The sequence below is a fragment of the Pinus tabuliformis genome, chromosome J, assembly GCF_031772625.1.
Source record: "Pinus tabuliformis cultivar Carrire ecotype Pingquan chromosome J, CPIR1, whole genome shotgun sequence".
Lineage (NCBI taxonomy): Eukaryota > Viridiplantae > Streptophyta > Pinopsida > Pinales > Pinaceae > Pinus > Pinus tabuliformis.
The window spans coordinates 1,440,041,158-1,440,057,977 of record NC_142295.1 but is presented as its reverse complement, the minus strand read 5'-3'; the positions used below and the strand labels follow the sequence as shown (position 1 = coordinate 1,440,057,977).

The 16,820-nt window shown below is 36.2% G+C and overlaps 1 pseudogene; it reads right to left on the bottom strand.

The window, feature by feature from the left end:
* LOC149232774 (ACT domain-containing protein ACR4-like) overlaps window positions 1–12,127 on the bottom strand; it is a 28,158-nt pseudogene extending 16,031 nt beyond the window's left edge.
* Between the last annotated feature and the right edge of the window lie 4,693 nt (window positions 12,128–16,820).

Below are 16,820 nucleotides of genomic sequence, written 5' to 3'. Positions count from 1 at the left end.
ACCATGTAGATCAAAATATTGCTCCATCTGAAGTATCCAATTTACCGGATCCTTGCCATCAAACTTCCTCATCTTGCTTTTTCTTGATTTTAGGAGCTCGACCTTGAAATGACTATAACTCTGTACTTTCGGATCTTTAAGTTCTGAAATTGCTACCTATAGTAGTCCTCTATGTCCTTTTTCCAATGCCACTAGTCTGATCCAAATTGGATTCTCCAAAAAAGAGTAATGAGAAATCTCCCACAGTGACTTGCTTTTAGAATAGTTCAGTAGACCGAACTTGTACGACGTACCACGAGTCACTGTTTCAACCTTTGAATTTGAAACACACATACAAGAAACTACAGTCCATCCTCTTTCTGTACCTTCTTACGAAATTTCAATCCGATCCCCAGAGAGAAAGTTATGATGATTTTCCCCAGGTCACCTGTTTTGAATGTAATTCAGGAGTCTGCAAAAAGACCAACTTCCTCAGATCATATCTCCGCAAATATCGCGCTAAAAGCTCTGAAATTTGGACCCAAGGTTCAGCGCGATTTCTTCTCAAATGGGTTTTTTTTGTGACTTCTGAAACGTCACAGAAAAAAAAAGTTATAGCGAAAATGCCACGATGACCTGTTTGGAGCAGCGAAACCCTAGAATCCAAAGCTCTGATACCAAATGTTATGAAACCAGCTCAAGAAAAGATAGAAAAGATAGATAAACGCCTTAGAATTCAGCCTCTTCGAGGGGGCAACCTCCTTTACATTACATAAATGAACAATTCTTTGATGTTACAAATGAAAAGACCTCCTTTCTATATATAGGAGTCTAAGGGATCATAACATAATCAGAGCCGACATAACAATAATAATATAAGGGCACAATAATAACCATAGTGGGCTTCTATGGGGCACAATAGTAACAATATGGGCACTACATGGGTACATCAATATAATAAGTGGGTTATACTAATAACAATAAGGGGTTACACTAGTAATATAGGGGCCTAACAGAGTACATCAGGCAAATAATTCACTTAGACAACATCCATTTCGTGGCAGCCAAGAAGAAGTCTCAGTTCCGGATCAAAACACAGATAGGACCTTTCATCTGCAACAGTAGAGAAGAAGGAGAGGAAGTAGACCTCCTGCTGAAACAAATGAATTTCCAAGTACCTTCCAATGAGAATATTTTCCTTGGAGTACATCAAGCAAATAATTCACTCAGACAACATCCATTTTGGGGCAGCCAAGAAGAAGTCTCAATTCCGGATCAAAACACAGATAGGACCTTTCATTTGCAACAGTAGAGAAGTAGGAGAGGAAGCAGACCTCCTGCAGAAACAAATGAATTTCCCTCTTAGTTTCCCTTGCTCCTATGACCCCTTTGGGGTAATTTCTAAGTTAAGAGTGGAACAAAAAGCAACTCCCTATGTGCATACCCAAAGACCAGAAATAGAGAAGTACATGAACCAACACACTTGGGTAGAAAACACATTGCAAGAGGCCAAAGAGCATGTACTTTCTAGAACAACTTCAGAGACTTCGATACCCAGAGAAAAGACAGTTAAGAGATCGAGAGAGGATGAGTCTCCCTTAGTTATAGAAGTCTCAGCCAAAGAGTTCAATATATATACAAAGAAGATTAAAACATGATCTAAAATATACTTCCCACCATTGGAGGAAACACAGTGTACTATTGTACTCTCAAGATTTCAAAGTTTTAAGTTGGATAGCGGTACCACAGAGTCTCCATCATCCTCAGCTACTAAATATATTCCAGCTACAATACCTCACACACCAGAGCCATCTACAGAAAAAAGGAAACCGGATACTTTCTAGAGATATAAAGAGATTAAATAAAGGAATGAAGCCATTCATGACAATATCTCTGCTCAATTCAAGAAGCAGTCTTCCTCCATCTAGCACAGGCTTATTTCCGCATATGACATAGAGAAGGGGAGAATGCATATGGAATTCTTGCAGGCCCAGGTCCCATAGCCAAAGTCAGCAACATATTTCAAACAAACTACCTTTGAGTTTGAGGCAAATGATGTTCATCCTTTGGATCAAATAGATATGCACATGCAGACTAGAGAAATGGTCTACTCTACCTTCACACAGACTGTTATCACTGCTTCTAAACTACAACTCTCTTAAACAATGTGCAATCTCAACTTAAACTGGAGAAAGTGTCCTCTCTTGCTAAAGACAACAAATTCAAATACTTGGAGGAAATGGTGATCAAAGTAGGATTTGATCCCGATAATTCAAAATCCATGGAGGAGATAATCAAGAAGAAAAATGCCAACATAGTAGCCTTAAAGAAGAAACTGAAGCTACCTGCAATAAAAGATCCCCAGGCCAAGGAGTTTGGAGAGACAAAACTACAAAAAGAAGAGATGTTGAAGCTTCTCGTGGAACAAAGTGCATAGATAAAAGAAATGGAAGAAGAGATGGACAGGTTGATGAAAGAAAAGGAACATAGTTCACAACTAGTAGTGGTTCCTCTTGGTGCAGTTCCCATTGCATCTATACTTCAAACAAGTATCCCTACAACAACCACAATAGCAGGAATGTCCTCTTCAACCGTACTTCCCACATCAGTTGCAGATGATTCAGTTAAGTTGGCTGAATCCATGGAAAACATGTCTATACAGGGAGAAGAGATAAAGAAACTAAGACAAGAGGTGAAAGTCCTACAGGAACTGAAAACAATATTTGAGAATGCTCTCCTGACGGAAACACAAAAATTCTAAACATTTTCCCAGAGATAGTAGAAAATGGAAGTAGACTATGCCATGGGTAATACATTGGCACATGTAAAAGAGAATATCTAGAAACGAATCAATGAAGACATGATAGACATTTGGCCTTCAATACAAATTATTTTTGAGCAACAGGAGCTGATTGAATGGTCCAATGAAGCCATCGAACAAGTCAGAAAGTAGTTGGGAGATAAGCCCAGTGAGGCCACTAAGCTCGTCAAATTCCTTAACTCCAAAAACAGACAGGAATTAGAAGAGTTGGAGATTGAAGATAGAATATAAACAATATTGGAAGTTAGGAAGGTGTTGAGTAAGAGATATCTAATGAGACATCTTGAAGAAAAATTTCAGGTTATGGACACTAGTTTATAGAAATTCTTCACCAAGCTGGAACCCCTCTACAAGAAAGGACTTCCAAATTTATTAGTTATTAATGATAAGCTCAACACGTGGTATGATTACAGTGAGAAAATATTGACCAAGGCAAGAGACACTTCGAAGGTTCTAACAGGAATATTCAGTATGAAAGGTAAATCGTTCTTGGGAGCATTGGCATATGACTTGGGCATTCAATATGCAATTATAAGTCTATTCATCACCAAGATGAAATTTGCTAAATATACTGAAGTTGACGAAGTGTATGGAAAGTTACTGAAGATGAATATGCTGAGTGAACAACACTGGGATAAGCTATGTGAATTACTGGAGTAAAAAGTAGATTTAGCTGCCCAGCTTGGTGTCAACATCACATGCAGAATTCAAAGGCCAGATAGCCAGTTGTTCCACCAATTCAGTGCCACCACTTCAGACAGATCGAATTTCCCTGATATCTTTGTAATAGTCAGATCGATTCAGTTTGATTATTTTTAGATACATCCTAGTCATTTTGATACAATATTTTTGTAAATTAATTATAAATACTTCATCTTCAAAAGTATCAAGGGTTGGTTTTTGAATAAAATAACACTATTGTATATTTTTGAACCATCAACGTATTTACAGTAATACATAAAGCTCTTTCATAGGATTCTTGTGTCAAGTTGTTGGTGAAGTGCCTCTATCGTCTTATGTGTTTATATTTCTTTGTTTATAGCACATATTTATTTCCTAATTTGAATTATTCAATAGATAAGTAAAGGGCATAATTTTTTTAAATTTACACTCTGCACCCGACTACGAATAATTTCAACTTTTGATATTTAAATATAGAATTCACATAACAATGCTCTATATCTAAAATGAATCTTAATATGTTCTTCCTCCCCCATTTCACAAACTTTAAAGAATCCATTCTATTTGGCTACCCTACCTTGTGATATCTATCTGTGGACACTATAGTTGATCTGTACTTTATGTAACAAAATCCATATCCCAGTGGTAATCTAATAATCAACCAACCTTTCAAATGCAAATCAAACCTTAAACTTCATAACTAGCCTAATATTCAATACAACAAAGTTAAATCTTATAGAGAGAGCCCTCTCAGAAGATGGTAGGGTGCAAAGTTGGTTTTTTGTTACCTTCATGATTTTCTTATACAACCTCAGAAAATTACAGAGTGCTAACATTCTGGTGACCATACTGGGGACTTAAAAATAATCCTTCATTTCATTTTCATAATATTATTTCCCTAGTTTATACATATTTATTTCAAGAAGTCTAATGATCAAAATATTGGAAATAAAGGATTAGAGGTTGTTTTTCATTTTTAAAGATTTGGCTCCAAAAAGAATTCATACCCGAGCCAATCCTGATCCAGACCCACCTGAAATTTTAGACAATCCTGAAAGAATACTAAGAAGAAGAAGTTTAGTTGAAATCCAAGGAAGCAATAACCCCCTTTCAAGGGCCAATTCTCTTCCTGAAAACCTCGACACCATTCAAGATATTCAATTCGAATTACCTTTCGAACATAATGTTTTTAGGACTAAGTCTGAAACTTTTGTTGATCAGACAGTGGTTGATGAATCCATTCTTCAACCCTACAAACCAATAAGACCATCTGTTGAACCTGATTTGGATCAACAAGTCCTTCAGAACTTCGACAAATTGCAGGATCTTGTGTCAGCACTTGATCAGGCTGTACATCAAGCTTACATTCAACAATCTGTTGAACTTTATGCTCTTACCATTGTAACATCAACTTCATCTTCCCAATCAGTTCATCCAACATCAGTTGGCCCTACCTCTTTTGTAATTTCTACTACTCATCTAGTAGTATCACAAGTAGTAACTCAATCAATTCCCACAAATCCTATATCTTCTCCTCCCTTAAGACCAAATATCATGGTTGCTCGTTATGCTCCCTTGGTTTTACCTGCCCAATTGCATGATATGCCCTAAGACTATCAGACTAGGATTCCCCAATTTGATGGCACTATTGCTATCAATGCACAACAACACATAGATAGAATGAATGAATTTTTTGATCTTCATGAAGTAGATGAGAATGATGTAAAACTGAGGTTGTTCACCCAAAGCTTAGGTGGAGAAGTCAAAAAGTGGTTCAAAAACTTAGCAGCAGGTAGTATAACTGACCTTGCTGTTTTTCACCAATCTTTCCTAACTAGGTGGGAAATTAAAAAGAGTCCTCTGTAGATCCTTAACGATTACAAAAACTTAAGAGAGGACCTAATGAAAATGTAGAAGAGTACTGTGACAGGTTTAATAAGGTTTACAATGCAATCCCCACTGCCATTAAACCACCCCCAGGCTTGGCCCTGATACATTTCCTAGAAGGATTCGATGTTGATATGGCATATAAATTGAGAGAAAGAGATACCACAACCTTAGAGGAAATGCAAGCAAATGCGCTTAAAGTAGAGGCTAATTTATTAGCCAAAAAAGCTAAATTGAAAGTTGAAAAAAGAGTAACAATAAAAGAGGAACCTTCATCTTCTGCTTCCACTGATTATAAAATAGACAGTCTACTGAGAACTGTGGAGAAAATTATGGATATGATCAGTATAGTTGATAGGGATCCTCTGAGAGAAAATCAAACTGGGCAAATAAGGAATCCAAACTATAGAAGAAATCAACCCCAGATAAAACAAAGGGACCCAAAAGGTCCAACCAGCAGGTAATACCTCCTTTCCAAGAAAATTATACATATGAGGAGGCTGAGGTAGCTGATACTACAAAGAAAATCTTAAATAAAGATAGTGAGAGTAATGATAATGACTATATTTTTCTTACTGAGGAAGAACAAGACCTTTTCCTGTTATCCCAGAATGAAATAGAACCTGAAGAATCAGAGGATTACAAGAAAGGTTTTGAGAATGCCATTATGGAAGTCCATAAGCAATACAACCTTAGGAGTAGGAAAACACCTGATACTCCGACTAAAAAACCAGCTGAAACACCTGCCAAGAAGAACGTTGAGATTCTTACTAGAAAGAATCCTGATGTTCTAATCTAGAAAAAACCTGATACTGCATCCAAATCAATTCAAACTAATGATCCCTCTACCAGCCAACCAAGAGACATATCCCAAAAGGATTTGGCTGATAAACAAGAGGCTTCCAATTTAAATAAAGCTCAGACATCATTTAATATAGAAAATGAATTGGCAAAACTCAAAATCCCCATTCCTTTGACGGAATTAATGAATAAAACTACCTATAGATCCTAAGTAATGAAAGCGCTGAGCATAGGAGAAAACACTGATACAGTCAATGTATCAGATGATCAACCTGAAATACTATTTGGCCCAGAACTTGATGGTAAACTTCAAGAGGGAGATGTACCTCCATTTTATGTTAGTTTAACCATTCATGATAAAATATTGCACAACGCTAAGCTTGACTCTGGGGCCTCCCACAATCTTATGCCTAAGGTAATCACGAAGAAATTGGGATTAGATATAACCAGAAGGTAATATGATCTATACTCATTTGATTCCATTCAAGTAAAGTGCCTTGGACCTATAAAGGATTTATGTGTTAACTTAGTCCACATACCAGCCAAATGTGTACTTATGGACATAGTGGATGCTGATATACCTCCCAAATATGGCATGTTGCTTTCCCGTTCATGGGGAGCCAAACTCTAGGGAACCTTACAGATGGATATGTCCTATGCAACAATCCCAGTCTTTGGTCAGAACAAAAGACTCTATAGAGAAAAACCTATAAAATTCATGGTTACAACTCAGGAAAGACCAAACAATTATCCCATATATTTTGTTCATTCAGACCTTGACTCATTTATTTTGTATAATGATGTAAGTGCACAAGAACAAGTTCCTAATAAAAACACTATTCTTTGCCTCACTGAAGAATGCCAAACATTAATCAATGAACAAGATAATTTAGATGAGGTTTATGGAATTTGAGTTTTGATGGACCAATGAGTAAAGAAGGAGGGGGTGTTGGTGTATAGGTTTCTAATTCATATACTCGTCGCTCAGAGGGTCATTCCTACAAATTGAATTTCCAGTTTTCTAATAATGTTGTAGAGTGCGAAGCCTTAATCTTAGGTTTACAAATTTTAAAGAAACTGGGTGCTAAACGAATTTCCATCCATGGAGATTCTGAATTGGTAATAAAAGAAAAATCAAAGGAGAATACTCTGCAAAACATCCTAGGATGAGAGCATATAGGAATGCTATGTTGGATCTTTAGATTCTTTTACTGAATATAATTTGTTTGCGGTTTCAAGAGATTAAAAAATTCTGCTTGATGGTCTTGCTACTTCAAAAAGTACTTGTAAATTTCCATTTCTTCCTACTCGCCCATATACTGTCGAAGTGAAAAATAGACTTAATGTACCTGATAACATTAGATACTTGAAGGTCTTTGGAGATGATGCCCAGATTGAGAATTTTTTGCAGTCTAAAGACAAATTTGAAGATGCTAATATAGATATAGAATTTTATGTAGAATATACTGTACATAATAGTGTGAATAAGTTATAATTCCATGAAATAGATGAAGAAAAACAAGAAACAAATATTTACAACTGAAACACAATATCTTACCTAGAGGGCTTGTTCCATTAGAAGATTTATTCGCTTTCAATGATGTAGCAAAGAAGCCCAAAATTGAACCCACTGGAGTTGGTGTTGAGGAACATAATATTGGGATTGAACTAGAACACAAAATGATCAAACTGTCCAAAGCCTTTCCCCCGGCTGAAAAGATGAAGTACATTAAATTGTTCAAAGAATTCATTGATTTTTTCACCTGGAGTTATGAGGACCTAAAATCCTATGACACCAGTATCATACAACAAAAAATTTCCTTGAAAGAAGATCATAAACCCTTTAAACAAAAATTAAGGAGGACTAATCCAATGCTTATGCCTTTGGTTGAAAAAGAGGTAAAAAGAATGTATGATGTAAAAATCATAGTACCCTTGAGATATTCCAAATGGGTATCCAATTTGGTTCCCACTTGGAAAAAGATTGGTGAGATCAGGCTCTGCATTGATTTCTAGAATTTGAATAAAGCCTCTTTAAAAGACAATTATCCTTTGCCCACAATGGATCACATTCTACAAAAGGTGGTTGGATCTAGCAGTATTTCCCTGTTAGATGAATTTTCTGGCTATAACCAAGTCTTAGTACACCCAGACGATCAAGAGAAGACAACATTTACTACACCTTGGGGCACTTTCATGTATGTGAAAATGCCTTTTGGTCTAATGAATGTTGGAGCTACTTTTCAGAGAGCCATGGATTTTACTTTTGCTAATGAAATGGGTCACTTCATAGTTATATATCTGGATGACATCACTATTTTTTTGAAAACAAATGAGGAACACTTAAATCACCTGAGAAGAGTTTTTGAAAAGTGTCAGAAATTTGGCATTTCCCTCAACCCCAAGAAAACATTATTTGGTTTGCAAGAAGGAAAACTGTTGGGACACATAATTTTGAAAGAAGGAATCAAGATAGATCCCAACAGAATCGAAGCTATACTCAAAATTAATCCCCCTAGGAATATAAAGGAAGTTCAATCTTTTATTGGACAGATAAATTTTCTGAGGAGATTCATTTCAAATTTAGCTGAGATTTTAAAGAATATAACCAACATGCTAAAGAAAGATATTGAGGTGAAATGGAACATGGAAGCTAGACAATCATTTAATAATGTAAAACAGGCTTTAACTCAGGCTCCTGTATTAATTAGTCCAAATTTTACTAAATATTTCCTAATTTTTTCATTTGCTTCTGAGCACACCATTGTTGCAGTTCTCCTACAAAAGAATAATGAAGGCCATGAACAACCTATTGCTTTCTTTAGCAAATCTTTGAGAGATGCAGCATTGAAATATGACATTATGGAAAAACAAGCTTTTTCCCTAGTAAAAGCCATAAAATATTTTAGATTGTATATTCTTCATTCACATATTATTTCTTTTGTTCCAAATGCAGTAGTAAAAGATATACTGACCCAAAATGATCCTGATGGGAAAAGGGGTAAGTGGATTGTTGTTATATTAGAATATGATATTGAAATCCGACCCACTAAACTCATCAAAGGTCAAGGGTTAGAAAAATTAATGGTAGAATCTAACTTACATGCTTTAAATATAATTTTTCTAGCAATATTTAATGAACTAGATGAGTCGACGACTCCATAGGTGGCATAAGTTTTTGTCACCTCTCCTTGGTATGCAGACATTATTTATGTTCTACATAATTTACAAGCTCCTCCTGGTTTAACTAAAACAAAAGCTAGATTTATTAAACTTAAAGCTATTAAGTTTTGTATTTTGGATGAAAATCTGTATTGGAAAGATGTTGGTGGTGTTTTACTAAACTGTTTGGTGAAAAATGAAGTAGATAAAGTCATGCAAGAGTTCCATGAAGGAGACTGCGGTGGACACATGTATTGGAAGACTACTGCCAATAAGATTATGAGGGTAGGTTTTTACTGGCCCACCTTATTTTCTGATATCCAAAAGAAAGTTACTTCATGCCACAAATGCCAAATATTCGAAGGCAAAAAGAAACTTTTTCCTTTACCCTTAAGGCCTATATCTACTGAAACTCCTTTCCAACAATGGGGCCTTGAATTTATAGGAGAAATCCACCCTGCCTCTTCTGCCCAACACAAGTGGATTCTAACAACCACTGATTACTTTACAAAATGGATAGAAGCCATACCTACCAGACAAGCTTCTAATGCAGTCATCATAAAATTCCTAGAGAACAATATCCTTGCAAGATTTGGATGCCCTAGGAAAATTATTACTGATAATGCTGCAACTTTCAGGTAAAAAAGGATGGTAGATTTTTGCAACAAATATCAGATAACATTGGGACATTCTACAACCTATTACCCTCAGGGAAATGGATTGGTATAATCTTCCAATAAAATCTTAGTTAATATTATTAAAAAGTTGTTGCAGGACAATAAAAAATCATGGCACAACAAGCTGGTTAATGCATTGTGGGAAGACATGCTTACTACCAAAAAGTCAATAGGCATGTCTCCATACCAGCTAGTTTATGGGATTGATGTTGTTTTTCCAACTTCGTTGGGAATTCCTATTTTAAAGATGCTGCAAGAATTGGAGGTAGAACCAAATGATTTACAGAGGAGAATAAACCAAACAATTCATTTGCATCAGACAAGAGAAGCAGTTCATAACAGAACTCAGTTGATCCAAGATAACATCAAGAAGACATTTGATCAAAGGACTAAAGTTGATGACTTTCAGATCAACAATCATGTTCTGAAATGGGATTCCAGAAGGGAAGAGAAAGGAAAGCATGGTAAGTTCGACAACTTGTGCATGGGACCTTACATTATCGATGCCTACCGAGTTAACAATGTATTTTTTCTAAAGAACACAGATGGAACAAAATTACTTGGAGGACCTATCAATGGCAGGATGCTAAAGAATTATGTTTTTCAGGACTAAACAATAGTTTTTATCACACCCATTATAGATACCATTTACCTTGTACTGTCATGAGTGGGTAGCTTATGTCTGAAAGTTGAAGCCCGTGGAGAAGGCCCTAAGCTTTTAGTCATTTTTCCACCATAACTACAACAAAAAAAATTCAAATGCGTCAACGCTAAAGATAAGGATTCAAGGCTACTAGTCTACAATGTTCTTGACACTTCACTAGAAAGTGCCATCCCCAATTGGAGCCACTGTTAGGGTCCTATAATTTATAGGATCAAATGATGATTGAATAATTTCTTTCAATATTTCAGATTGTAAATAATATTGCTTACTGCAAATGATTTCCCAAAAAAAAGATAGAAAAATGAAAATAAAAAATGAAAAGAGGGTATAAATACAAAAAATAGAAAAAGGAAAAAGAAAAGAAATGATAAAAGAACCCCACAAAAAATGAATAAATGTGAAAGTGATGCTAGTTTAAGTGCCACTACTAGTCTATTGGTTTTGTAAAGAATAAATTCATGAAATTGTGTGCAACTTGTCTAAATGCCACAATACCTTTCTGCTTGAAACATATAGTTTAATCATGTTCAAGAAAGTTTCAATTTATGTTAATTAGATTAGAGTAAATAACTTAGACAAACAGTGTAATCTTGGCTAAGATTAGATAGATAGAATAGGTAAATAAGTTAATCCAACAGTTTAATCTGGATTAGTGTAGTTGATTATATTAGTTTAGTGGTTTGAAATAAATATTCTTAGTCTTATAAGAATGAAAAAATAGATAGGGTTTTCACGTTTAAATGCACCCTTATTGCTTTAAAAATTACATTAGCATATGAAAAATTGAATTTTCTATGTAATTGGCTAAGTGGTTCATTTTTCCAAAGTTTGGACTTTGGTGTAAAATCATATGCCCGAAATATTCTGTGGGACCGACCAGCATTAAATTCCGCACAATTAATTTTCCCCGACCATCCTCCCACTCCTATCTGACGGCCCATAAGTGTTTTCATAACTCCCGTAGAGATTCTCTTTAACGGTGCGAAGGGGGGGTTCCTAAAAGATATTTTCCACCCCGCTACATGTCCCCTCCTGGTGATTTCGGACCCTCCCACCCCACTGATACCACATACCACCTACCCCCCATCCAAAACCAGTTTTCGCCTCCCTCTGCAACCTAATTTCCCACCTACCATCACCTCCACGTCCCTCCTTAACCTCCATTCGAATGATGCCACATGTCCCTCTTTCCATCACTTCCGCCAACGGTCCCGCACCCTTCACCCGCCTATCCTTATCTGCCATGTTGTGCAGCCACCCATTACTGTTCTTCTCGTTTATCCGCTCCATTAATGAAGTCATGCAGACTATGACTATTAATCCAACGATTACACTCGGTTTGTGGCCTATTAAAACTAAATTTTCACCTACACTTACATCCTTTTCCCTTTGCCTAATGAACATCACTCCCACCTTCTGTTTCGCGTTGATCTCCCAGTAGCCATTAGTATCCATTGCCCGTCTCTGGTCAAATTACAGAGGTACTCTCACCCAAAATTTATCAACAATTCCTGAAGCCTTCTAAAGATTCCTTCTATCAAGATCTCCCACATTCATACTGCTACCACAATGGCTCCCAAAGTTCCCATTACAGTGAATCCCATTCTTACACCCCCTGTGAACTTAGATCACATCCCACTTGTTGATAGAGACTATAAGATAGTCGAGATACAGTGTGAATTCAACCTCTTCAAATTATGCTGTTGGTTTCGTGATAACTACCTCAACCAATTCGATGAAATCAACCTCTGGCAGTGTAGCCTTCCCCTGTTCATTTTCCCCCAATATTATTACTTTCCTAAATTCTTCTTAAAATGTCATGCCTCTTACCTTTCAAGTAAGAGGGCTATTATTTCCCCTAATTGTAAAATCCTTTTGACCATTACATCTGAGAGCATAAACCAAATGTTGCAGGTCCCCTACAGTGATTCCCTCACCCCTTTTTCCCTTAAATCTCTCGAAGAAATCTATGAGAAGCTCACCTTCCCTGAGAGAGCTAGGATTTTTGAAGTTTTCCTCCTAGAAGACTCTCAACTCCCTAAGAAAAATCCCCCTTATCCCTCTTCTATGTTCCCTCAAAGGACCAGATAGATTATCTTTGTCTTGTCATCCATCCTTGGTTACTATTCAGATGAATGTGTAGATGAGCCTATTTTAGGCTTTCTATCCACCCTTTCTATAGAAGAAGGACTATTAGTCTCCTTTGACTATGGTCACTTCTTAGAAAATGTAATTCATGAACAATTCCTTCAGTTTTTAACTGAAGGAATGTTATGATATTCTTCTATTCTTATGTATATGTTCATTTTCTTTCAGACAGATAGGTTTCCCTTTGTAGTGGAGAAGCTTGATCAACAAGGGGAGATGCAGTCTATTGTCTTCTGGACCTCCTTAACAAGAAGACAACCACATAATTCAGATTTACAGACTTCATTGATCAATTTGTTTATCCAACAACTTATTTTCTGAGTGGCTAGCAGATTCCAAGGAATAATTAAGATATTCAGAAAATTTTACAGCTAGGTGAAGAGGTGAAAACAGGAGACTGGTACCTTTACCTGTCATTCACAGAAATCAGAGTTTATGGTTAATAGTTGCCACCATATAAGCTTCCAAAGTACCTTCCAATGAGAATATTTTCCTTGGATTACATCATGGAAATGATTCACTCAGACTTAATCCATTTCATGGTAGCTAAGAAGAAGTCTTAGTTCCATATAGGGCCTTTCATATGCAACAATAGAGCAACAGGAGAGGAAGCAAACCTCCTGCTGAAACAAATGAATTTCACTCTTAGTTTCACTTTCTCCTATGATCCCTTTGGGGTAATTTCTAAGTTAAGAGTGGAACAAAAAGAAATTTCATATGTGCATACCTAAAGGCCAGAAATAGAGAAGTACATGAACTAACACACTTGTGTAGAAAACACATTGCAGGAGGCCGAAGAGCGGGTTCTTTCTAGAACAACTTTAGAGACTCCCATACCCAGAGAAAAAACATATAAGAGACTGATAGAGGATGAATCTCCCTTAGTTACAGAAGTCTCAACCAAAGAGTTCAAGATATATACAAAGAATATTAAAACAAACTCTAAAATAGACTTCCCACCACTGTAGGAAACACAGGGTACTATTGTACTCTCGGGATTTCAAACTTTTAAGTTGGATAATAGTACCACAAAGTCTACATCATCCTCAGCTACTAAAGAGATTCCAGCTACGATACCTCACACTCCAGAGTCATCTACAGAACAGAGTTAGCTGGATATTTTCTAGAGATATAAAGAGATTAAAGAGAGATATTTTCTATGCTCAATTCTGGAAGTAGTATTCCTCCATCTAGCATAGGCTTATTTTAGCATATGACAAAGAGAAGGGAAGAATGCATATGGAATTCTTGCAGGCCCAGGTCCCACAACCAAAGTTAGCAGTAAATTTCAAACAAACTACCTTTGAGTTTGAGGCAAAGGATGTTCATCCTTTGGATCAAATAGATATGCACAGGAAGACTACAGAAATGGTCTACTCTACCTTCACACAGACTTCTAACACTGCTTATAAACTACAACTCTCTTTAAACAATGTGCAATCTCAGCTTAAAATGGAGAAAGTGTCCTCTCTGGATAAAGATAGCAGAATCAAATACTTGGAGGAAATGGTGATCAAAGCAGGCTTTGATCTTGATAATTCAAAATCCATGGAGGAGATAATTAAGAAGAAAAATGCTGACATAGCAGCCCTAAATAAGCAATTGAAGTTGCTTGCAACAAAAGATCCCCACGTAAAGGAGCTAGGAGAGACAGAACTACAAAAAGAAGAGATGTTGAAGCTTCTTGTGGAACATAATGCACAAATCAAAGAAATTGAAGCAGAGATGGACAAGTTGATAAAAGAAAAGGAACATAGTTCACAAATAGTAGCTGTTCCTCTTGATGCAGTTCCCATTGCATCTCTACTTCAAACAAGTATCCCTACAACAACCACGACAACAGGAACATCCTCTTCTACAATACTTCCCACATCAGTTGTAGATGATTCGGTTAAGTTGGCTGAATCCATGGAAAACATGTCTATATAGGGAGAAGAGATAAAGAAACTAAGACAAGAAGTGAAAGTACTACAGGAACAAAAAACAAGATTTGAGAATGATCTCCTGACAAAAACACATAAATCCCAAACATTGTCCCAAAGATTGTAGAAAATGGAAGTAGATTGTGCCATGAGTAATACATTGGCACAGGTAAAAGAGAATATTTGGAAATGAATCAATGAAGACATGATAGACATTTGGCCTTCAATACAAATTATTTTTTAGCAATAGGAGCTGATTGAACGGTCCAATGAAGCCATCGAACAAATCAGAAAGCAGTTGGGAGATAAGCCTAGTGAGGCCATTGAGCTCATCAAATTCCTTAAATCCAAAAACAGACATGAATTAAAAGAGTTGGAGATTGAAGACATAACATAAACAATATTGGAAGTCAGGAAGGTGTTGACTAAGAGAAATCTAATGAGACAACTTAAAGAAAAATGTCAGATTATGGACACTAGTTTACAAAAATTCTTCACCAAGTTGGAACCCCTCTACAATAAAGGACTTCCAAATTTATTAGTTATTAATGATAAGCTCAGCATGTGGTCTAATTACAGTGAGAAAATAATGACCAAGGCAAGAGATAGTTCAAAGGTTGCAACCAGAAGATTTAGTATGACAGGTAAAGCATTCTTGGAAGAATTTCCATATGACCTGGACATTCAGTATGCAATTAAAATCCTATTCATCACCAAGCCGACATCTAAATATATAGAAGTTGACGAAGTGTATAGAAAGTTACTGAAGATGACTATCCCGAGTGAACAATGTTGGATAATCTATGTGAATTACTATAGTAAAAAGTAGATTTGGCTGCACAACTTGACGTCAACAACACATGCATAATTCGAAGGCCAGCCAACTAGTTGTTCCACTAATTTAGTGTCACAACTTCAGACAAATCGAATTTCCCTGATATCTTTGTAATAAGTTAGATTGATTCAGTTTGATTATTTTTAGATACATCCTAGTCATTTTGACAAGATATTTTTGTAAATTAATTATAAATGCTTCATCTTCAGAAGTATCAAGGGTTGGTTTTTGAACAAAAGAACACTATTGTATATTTCTGAATCATCAGCGGATTTACCAGTAATACAGAAATCTCTTTCACAAGATTCTTGTGTCAAGTTGTTGGTGAAGTGCCTCTATCATCTTATGTGTTTATATTTCTTTGTTTATAGCACATATTTGTTTCCTAATCTAAATTATTCAATAGATAAGTAAAGGGCATAATTTTTTTAAATCTACACTCTACACCTGGCTACGAATAATTTCAACTTCTGTTCTTTAAATATAGAATTCATGTAACAATGGTCCATATCTAAAGTGAATCTTAATCTGTTCTTCCTCCCCGATTTCACAAACTTTAAAGAATCCATTCAGTTTGGCTACCCTTCCCTATGAGATCTATCTATAGACACTATAGTCGATCCATACTTTATGTAACAGACTCGATAGCCCAATGGTAATCTAATTATCAACCAACCTTTCAAATACAAATCAAACCTTAAACTTCATAACTAGCCTAATATTCAATACAACAAAGTTAAATCTTATAGAGAGGGCCCTCTCTAAATCCGGCAGGGATAGATCCCAGCTTCCAAAGTTGGTTTGTGGTTACCTTTGTGATTTTCTTCTACAACCTCAGAAAATTACAGAGTGCTAAAAACTGCTAAGATTTTTCTTTGTGCAAATCTGAAATGGTAGGCAGGAAATGGGGCTAAGATCTAGATTGTGTTGGATGCGATGAAGGGCATGAATGGGGATCATTCATTATCACCACAAATTATCTTAGCATTACACTAATTGGGGTTTAGACTTCTTGTTGACTTAATGAAGAAGACTTCCCTAGACCTCCCCTTTCATACATGGCCACATTCTTGGGAGTTGGGAATGAATGCAGAATTGGATCTTGAATGGGAGTATTATAGACTCAAGCTTATTGAGGTAGGGATAACATTAAATGATAGGATCAATTTTCTTTCATGGGGTGGCTGAGCTGCTGGAGGCAACATAGAAGTCAAATAAATTTATGCATTCATTTCTAGTTCTC